Raw genomic sequence first — 9,259 nt, forward strand, 5'->3', positions numbered from 1 at the left:
AATCCATGATGAGGGCATCTGGTCGTGTATCCCTTGAAACGTTCCCAAGCTTCACTGAACGTCTCATTACTTTTCTGAACAAAGCTGGAAATATCATTGCCAGCCTTGCGGTTCTGGAGTTGGAGAAGAATTTGGCTAAAAACACCTTCTTACATGCTTCCCAAGTAGTGACGGAATCCTTGGGGAGTGATTTCTCCCATATGTGTGCTTTGTCCCCCAAAGAGACTACTCTTTATCTCAAAGTTGTTGTTCTGAACAGCAGGTGGAACAATTCCATCTGGATGAGACTACTCTTTATCTCAAAGTTGTTGTTCTGAACAGCAGGTGGAACAATTCCATGTCTTTGCATCCCCTGCTCCTATGTTGGTCCCTGTTTGAGGAGCTGGTGGACCATTCTGATTATTCATTGTCTCCTCAATTATTGCTGGTTGTTGTGGCTGAACTTGTTGTTGTCGTAGTAACTGTGGTATGTCGATGTTGTCGATGAAAGGACTCAAGTGTTGGTAACCTTTGGATCGTGTTTGCTTGCACAAGCAGGTGACCGAGTGGTTACACGAAGGTCAACCCAATCCAGGTGATCGAGTGACGGGTCGGGTGGGTGCTCGGGTTGTACCTGAATTCCAAAACAAACAAACACGAAAGTAAACAAGTCAGTACTAAACCAAAGTAAATAATAGAACTTGATCTAGCAAGTGCTGAAATCCTAAATGTAGCAAATTTAATTCAACCAAATGGCAACGATGCCAAACTGATAACAGGATTTTCACCTAGGGTATCAATTCCCTATGCAGTTGTAGTACAAAGGGTTATCAATCCAAATGGTTGTTTATGCTAGCAGGAAGGATGCAATCAGAACAATGCAAGTCAAGCCAAGCAATAAATGGTTTTGTCTAACAATCCTACAATAAGGAAAGAAAAGAAGTAACCATACGACCTAAGCACTCGATGCAAGCAATAAATGGTTTTGTCTAACAATCCTACAACAAGTAACCATACGACCTAAGCACTCGAGTGCAGGATCGGGTGGGGTGACCGAGTTAAAAAATGAAGTATGAACAACTCGTGGGGTTACTCGAAGCAGGTGATCGTACCTATTCGGGTAAGAGATCGAGTGATGAATGAAAATGCAAGCAATTAAAATACGAAAGCTTCTAAGGATGGGGTAATCGACTCCTAAGTGTTCCTGACCAATACAAATGTCTTACATGCCTCAAGCAAATATTCCCTAGACAATGAATCTCTAGAATCTTGTTAAAACACTTTCTTGATAGAAACAATCAACCTTGATCACTCCCCTACCCAACTCTCGTTGGAGAAACATGACCAAGCAGGCAATAAGAACCAATTCATTATTGTCAATAACTTACTCATCTAATCTCTTAGGCTAAGTGAGTAGATCTCTAGCATTGGTTGATTCAAGCATTTCATCTACACCTCTCGATGGTAAAACACCCTAGATCTAATCTCACCCTCTCGGTTTGTTGACAGCATTAAGAACACCAATCTAGAAGGGAATTTATAAAATATAAACAATCAAACTAATACATCCTAACCGATCAAGAACACAAAATTATCTATCCCATTCCTAGAAACTTTACTCCACTACTCGGAAATCATTGCAAGAAACATAAAAGCACATATGAACTAAAATTGCATTGTATTAAAAGATAGAGTAGAGAGTAAAAAGTACAAAGTAGAAATCTAAAGAAATGATAAAAAGATATGGAATAAAATCTAACAAAAAGTAAAAAGTGTTTTGAGTCGCTCAGTTCTCTCTCAGAAGCTCTCGCTCTCTGGTTTAGGGTCGGCGGCGTGCTCTCTCGCGAGGAAGAAGAGGAGGGGTTTATATATGGAAACCCCTTTGACCTAGCTTCCCAGTCCTGCCCGAGGGTCTACTCGATGGGGTACACGAGGATAAGGTCAGGTTACTCCTCGGGTAGATCTTCGGGTTGTTCTTCCTGCTCTTGGATCCTCCTCGATCGTGTTGGGGTTCGGACTGTTCTTCCGGCTTGATGGCTCCTTCGGGTACATGCTCGAATTTGTCCTTTTTTCTCCCCATTTTAGGCTCTTAAGCACCTGTTTTCATCCAAAGTATGCAAATGCATGAATGCAACGCCCTAAATGGCCTAAAAGTGAAATCCTACAGTTAATGACCAAAAAATGCTAAGGTAAGGGTATAAACAATGCAAAATATGAACAAAAAGGGATGCTAAAAACATGTAAATTAGAGAGTTATCAGATTTCTCCCAAAGTTTTGCCTTATCACCCAAAGAAAATGGGAAAAGCCGGAGCTTGAATCCATCTTCGCTAACTCCATTAATTTTTGTGAGGCTACAGAGCCTATCAAACTCATCCAAATGATCTAATGGTTCTCCATTGGCAGTCCATGAAACTTGTTGCTCTGAATCATCTGTATGAGACTACTCTTGATCTCAAAATTGTTGTTTTGAACAACAAGAGGCACAATACAATGCCTTTGAGTATGAGTAGATGGAGAATCTCCAGCTCCAATGTTGGTCCTCTCTTGAGGGATAGGTGGACCATTCTGATTATTCATTTCCGCCACAAGTGGGGTCTGTTGTGGTTGCTGAACTTGCTGCGGACGGAGTAACCTTGGTATGTCGATGTTGTCGATGAAAGGGCTCAGGTGTTGGCTACCCTTGGATCGTGTTTGCATGCACAATCAGTTATTCGAGTGAGTACATGAAGATCTACCCGATCCAGGTGATCGAGTGACGGGTAGGGTGGGGTCTCAGGTTGTACCTGAAATGCAAAACAGCCAAACACAAAAGTAAACCAGTCAGTACTGAATCGAACGATATAAAAAGTACTTGATCTAGCAAGTGCTGAAATCGTAAATGTAACAAACAATGTCAACCAAATGGCAACGACAACAAATTGATAATATGATTTTCACCTAGGGTATTAATTCCCTATGCAGTTGTAGCACAAAGGGTTATCAATCGAAATGGTTGTGATGTTAGCATATAAGATATGATCAGAACAATGCAACGCAAGCCAAGCAATAGTGTGGGTTTTTGACTATCAACCTAAGTTGAACAAAAAGAAAGGGAAATAAATAAGAACCACAAGACCTAAGCACACGATGCAAGCATTCAAGCATTCAAGTAGTGGATCGAGTGGGTAGTCGGATAACAGAAAAATCAAGAACACAAAGATGAACAACTCGAGGGTGTACACGAGGCTGGTGATTGATGTGCATACATTTTACCCTATTTTAAGCCTTATTTAGTTCATGTTTTGCATCATATAAAAGTAATTCCTTAGTTTCTACAGTCATTTATGTCCAATATTGCACTTAGGTTGTTTTAGAGCATAAATTGCATACATTTGTGCATTTTGAGCATTATCAGGTGATTTGGAGCTCTTAAGGACTGAGGAGGGACTTGTAGTTACTTCTGGAGCTGAGCAAGAGGACTGGAAGCATCAGGAGAGTCAGAGGAAGCACTCGACCACCTGCTCGAGCAAGCACACGACCAAGCACTCGATTGAGCATGATCGAGCACACGAGCAAGCACTCGACCACCTACTCGAGCAAGCACTCGACCACCTAATCGAGCTAGCACTCAACCGAGCATGGTCGAGCACTTCCAGCCGACTTTGTATTTTGTCCTCTAGCCAAAGTAGGGATACCCCTTCCCCCTATATAAAGCCTTGTACCATATAGCCGCCCAAGACACCTCATAACCTATTTTTCACTATTTTTAGCTTTCTTTTAGATTATTTGCATCACTCTACTTTTATTTCTTGCTTTTATCTTGTTTATTTCCCATATTTTCAGAGATTTGCAAGCTTTATAACTTTTGATCTATTGAGAATCTAAGTTTGTTTCTTTATACAAAGTTGTAGATCTCTCTTTTATCTTTCTAATCATGTTAGTTTTATCATTTTTTGGGTTTGTGTTCTTAATCATGATTTGTAGATCTGAATAGGAACTAGATCCTTGGAGATGGGTTAGGTTGGTTAAGAGCTTGGTTTGTTTAGATTGTTTAAGCCTTGATTGTTTATAGATCCCTTCTTGATTAGGTGTTCTCTATGCTATCTTTGTTCTGAGAAGTTAAGGATAGATCTTAAGCTTCTTTGCATCATACCAATGTTTAGGTTGGTAGATAATACTAATACTCGAGATTACTGTGCCTAGCCTAAGAGATTAGTTGTCTAAGGTGGTTTCTGACAAATAATAAATATAGATCTTAATGTCTGTTTATCCATGTCTTAGCTAGTGAGAACTAGGTCTAAGAGTGTTTAAACCTGATTGCTATTGTCATGAGAGTGGATTAGCAAGTTTATGAGATCATTGTCTAGGGATAGCTTTTGTGAAGTTTGCTAAACAATCTAGATAGGCTAAGCATGATATCAACCCATTATTCCCATCTCTAGGACCTATTTGCTCATTCTTTGTTACTGCATTCATAATTAATCGTTTGTCATCGTTTATTTTGCATCTATGTTCTTTGTTTTGCTTTTCTTATTTTGTTATGCATCACTCGACTAAGTGCTCGACCATCTGCTCGACCATGCACTCGACCGAGCACTTACTCGAGCACCAATTTACTTCCTTTTTATGTTCTATTTCATTTCAGTTTGCTCTTAATTATATTTGTTACTAGTTTGCTCTTGCTTTGCTTAGTTTATTGCACTTGTTCTATAGTTTAATTATGCATTAGTACTGTTTAAGTTGTTAGTTTATTGCATTTATCATTTTGCCATTAGGTTGTTAGAAATAAATCAACTTGATATTTGGCTTAACTTGACTGCATTGATAATGTTTTTACTGCTTACATATCACACTCTTTATGGATTAGCATCTCTTATGCTACAATTACATAAGGGTATTGAAACACCTTGCATCCAATTCTGATCATCAATGCTTATGTCTCTGTTTGCATGTCATCATACATTCATTGCATAAGTAAATCCATAGAAAAACCCTTGTTTCAATTGGCGTCGTTGTCGTTAGGGTGTTTATATGTTCTAGTCGAGATTTCAATGTTTCAAGATTAAACTATGTTACATTTTATTATATTACTCACCTCTTTGTTTTTCTGGTGTTCTGTTTTGATTCTCAGGTACCAATTTACTAGTCACTCTACCGAGCACTAGAAGTCAAACGGTCGAGTGCGTGTTCGAGCACCTGATCGAGCACCTGTTCAGAGTCTCAAAATCACAGAAGAAAAGGTGGAAATGTAACTCCCACAGGATCAAAATGAACCTCAAAGGAGAAGGAAGATCGGTAATAGTGATGCTCCCACTACTCATACTCAGAGATATGGGATAGTGCCTCCTCCTGTCCACAACACAACCTTCACAATCAAGAGTAGTCTGATCTCAATGGTTCAGAGCAACAGATTTAATGGACTGCCTACTGGAGAACCCCTTGCACATCTTGATGAGTTTGTGATACTAAGATTTTTGTATGTCCTAGCAGGTCTCAATTAACCTTATGCAGTTGTAATACTTAAGGTGTTAATCCAGTTGGGAATCTTTACTATCACTCAAGATGCAATCAATAAGTCACAAGTTAAGCCAATTCAAAAGAGTGTTTTTCTAACAATCCTAGAATGGTCAAAATACCAAACCGAAATGAGTCACAGAACTAGAAACGAAACTGTATGACAAGAAGCAAACAAGAATAAGTGAAACCGAAAATGATTCTAAGCATGAACAAACGAAACAATCTCAGGAATGTAATATCAATCAAAAAGATAAAAATCCTAAGGATGGGAGTAATTGATGTCGGTGGTGTATCCTAGTCTACAGAGTGTTTAACATACCACAAGCGAACTATCCCTAAACAATGAACATCAGAACTTAGCTAATCCAATCTCATGGCAAAAGCTACTCAGACTCAACCACTTCCATACCTAGCTCTCGCTAGAGAAACATGGTCGAGCAGGCATGACAAACAAGTTCATTCACGTCTACAAACATCCTAGACAACTAATCTCTTAGGCTAGGAATGTAATTCTCTGGCACTAGTTGGTCAGACATTTCATCAAACACCTTTTGGGTGTGGAAATGTCTCGAACCTAGTCCCAATTGATCAGGAAGAAACTAGTAATTCTAACACTAGTCCAGAAGGGAATCATACAGATCAAAGCTTAAACACCCTATATCCTAAGATCCTCCACCTAGTCTATCCCATCCCCAAGAACTTTAGCACTACTCAGATTCGGAAATCATCACCAAAGATACAAATCCAGAAATCATTGAACAAAGCATAATAAATAGATAGAAATGAGAAGAACAACTTTGTAGAAGAAATCTCATGCAAAAACTCAATGAAATCAAAGCTATCTGGATTACAAGATCGGAGTACGTTTTTGGTGGCTAAGTAAACCTTACAAAAGAAAAACGAGATAAAAGCTAAGATGTCCGAGTGAAAACTTAACAAAACGTATTTATAGTAAAACATGGAAATATCTAAAACATAAAACAACAATATAGAACATCGGTTCGGGAATCCTTCTCGGACGTGTCTTCAGGACAAAACCAGGATGTCGGTTTAAGAGCATCAATCGAGTCGCATCATGAGAGTGTCGATCGAGTCGCGGCTTGAGAACGTTGATCGAGTGAAACAAGTTTATTTTTTGGTGTGAATGATGTATGCAATGGTGAGATATGAATGGAATGATGGATGGGTGTTTCAATTCCCCTTATGCTATTGCAGTACAAGAGGTATCAATCCTAAATGAGTGTTTGTGAACAATTAAGATATGCATATGAATCTAAGTTAAGACAAATGTAAAGATTGTTTGTCACTAACAATCCTAGGAAGAAAATGTAAAATGCAGAAAATAAACTACAAGAACTAACAACTAGATGCAAATGAAACTGAATGATTGAAACAGTGATAAAGCAAGAACAGAAACAGAGACTACTACTAATGAACTAATGCAAGATAATTAATGAACTGAAAACTAAATGTATGCAACTGGAATGAAACAGGAATGAAACAAGACAAACACAAATCATAGACACAGAGTTCTGGGGATGAACTCGAGCAGCACTCGACCGAGTGTAGGTCGAGTGGGTGGTCGAGCTAGACTAGACGCAGAAACAGAGCAATGCAATAAAAACAGAGTAATTCTAAATCCAATCAAACAACAAGCAAGCAACAGGATTAAGACTAAGATTTCAATAAACAAAGAAGGTCCTGAGGATGGATTCATGGGATGGACTAATCATTGTGGTTATCTAACTTGGTCAACAAATCTCAAGCAAACTTTGAGCTAACCTCTAGACATATTAATCTAAGACAAGTTTCTCCCACTCTCATGGTCAAGAAACAATCAAACCTATGCAATTCTAGACTTGTTCTCACACAGTAAAGAATCTACAAAAGCAGGCATTAAGCAATACATCTCAAACCAAACAAGACCTCTAATCTCTTAGCAAGCCTAATGGTAAGCTCTAGATCTAGCCTTATCTATGCTTCCTAAACATTGGTGTGATGCTAAGAAGCTTGAAATCAGACTCTACCCTCTCAGATATAGAATCAGCATTAAGATCATCTACCCTAGAAGAGATCTACAACAATCAAGCTTGACCAAGTCACACAAACCACAAGATCAATCCATCCTAACCCATCCTCAAGATCCTAAGGAAACTACTCACAACAATACATGGTGATCAAAGTCAAAAACCCAGAAAATATTGAAACTTGCATTATTAGAAAGATTAAACAAAGATCTTCAATATTGATGAAAGGATGAAACTCAAATTCTCAATATCTTGAAAGTTATAGAACCAACAAAATATAAGAATCTAGTCTTCTTTCATAAGGAAGTACAAGATCTTAAAAATAAAAATGCAAAAAGAATAAAACTAAAAAAGGTAAAAAAACTAGGTTTAGGGAATATCTAAAAAGTTGGACTCTTTGGTGGCTGCAGGTACAAGGCCTTATATATGTGAGGAGGTGGAAGCCCTAAAAATAGAAAAAGTCAAAGTAGTCAACGGCTCGGTCAACTCGACCAGTGCTCGGTCGAGTCCATGGTCGAGCTGGCTTCTCTTGTGCACACTCCACTCGGTCGAGTCCATCTACCCACTCGGTCGAGTGCTTGGTCGAGTTGGACTCTGGACCTTGGTTCTTCAGCCTTAACTCTCTTGCTTTCCCTTCAAGATTGCTTCACTTCTCCTCAGGATTGTTTCCGTGCTCCTTAAGCTCCAAAATCACCTGTTTATGCATGAAAAGATGCAAATGCAATGCAACTAAACTCTAATGCATGATTAGTCCTAAAGCTACACAATAATGATGAAAATGGCTAGCAAAAGATGCAAAAGATGTGAATAAACTAAGGGAAAACATGGTAAAATATATGAACATCATCGAGCGACAGCTTGAGAACGTCGATCGAGTGGCAGCTTGAAAGGTGTCGTCTAAGAGCTGCTGATCGAGTCGCGTCTTGAGGGTATCGTCTAAGAGCTGCTGATCGAGTCGCGTCTTGAGGGTATCGTCTGAGAGTTGCTGATCGAGTCGCATCTTGAGGGTGTCGTCTGAGAGCTGCTGATCGAGTCGCGTCTTGAGGGTGCTCAGGAGCCCTCCTGGGACGTCTTGGTCGAGTCGCTGCTAACATCCGATCGAGTGGGAGCTCTCCTTTGCGTGCAGGTCGTCTCGGAATTCAGAACGTACATGCATCCACTAAAACGGCAATCACCCATGAACCACAACTCCGATTGGCTTGAAATAAACGACATTGGAAAGATGACCAAATTCCCTACAACTTTTATGAAGACTTCGAAAGCTGAATCCCAAAGTAATATCTTCACTCGACTCGATCAAAGACGTGGAAGGTTGGGTCGCTGGGTAGTGTTGGTCGAGTCGCTGGACTGCTTCCCTTCTCCCTGTTTGCTTTTGATGGTTTGGACATCCCCTAAAACACCTGAAACAACTCCAATATGCAAGATGCATGCAAGACCAATGCAAAGACTACCTAGATATGCATGTTATGCAAAAGAGACCTAAAACAATGCAAAAAAATGAATTAAGAGAACAAAATGAATGACAAATGCACTATGAAAGAGTGTAAAATATATACATATCAGTTTGATAGGCTCTGTAGCCTCACCAATATAAATGGAGTTAGTGAGGATGCCTTGAAGCTGAGATTGTTTCCTTTCTCTCTAGGAGATAAAGCCTACCAATGGGAGAAAACTCTACCTCCTGGAAGAATCACCTCTTGGGTTGATTGTAAGAACGTCTTCCTTGCAAAGTTCTTCTCAAGTTCAAGGACTGCAC

General features: G+C 39.5%; 1 non-coding gene across 1 annotated transcript; it reads left to right on the plus strand.

The window, feature by feature from the left end:
• On the plus strand, window positions 1–106 carry LOC147945169 (small nucleolar RNA R71). Its single transcript, XR_015597845.1, has one exon. It is a non-coding gene; the product is annotated as a small nucleolar RNA R71 (small nucleolar RNA).
• Window positions 107–9,259: the final 9,153 nt, after the last annotated feature.

This window comes from Camelina sativa, chromosome 4 (assembly GCF_030686135.1).
Source record: "Camelina sativa cultivar CO46 ecotype springtype chromosome 4, ASM3068613v1".
NCBI lineage: Eukaryota > Viridiplantae > Streptophyta > Magnoliopsida > Brassicales > Brassicaceae > Camelina > Camelina sativa.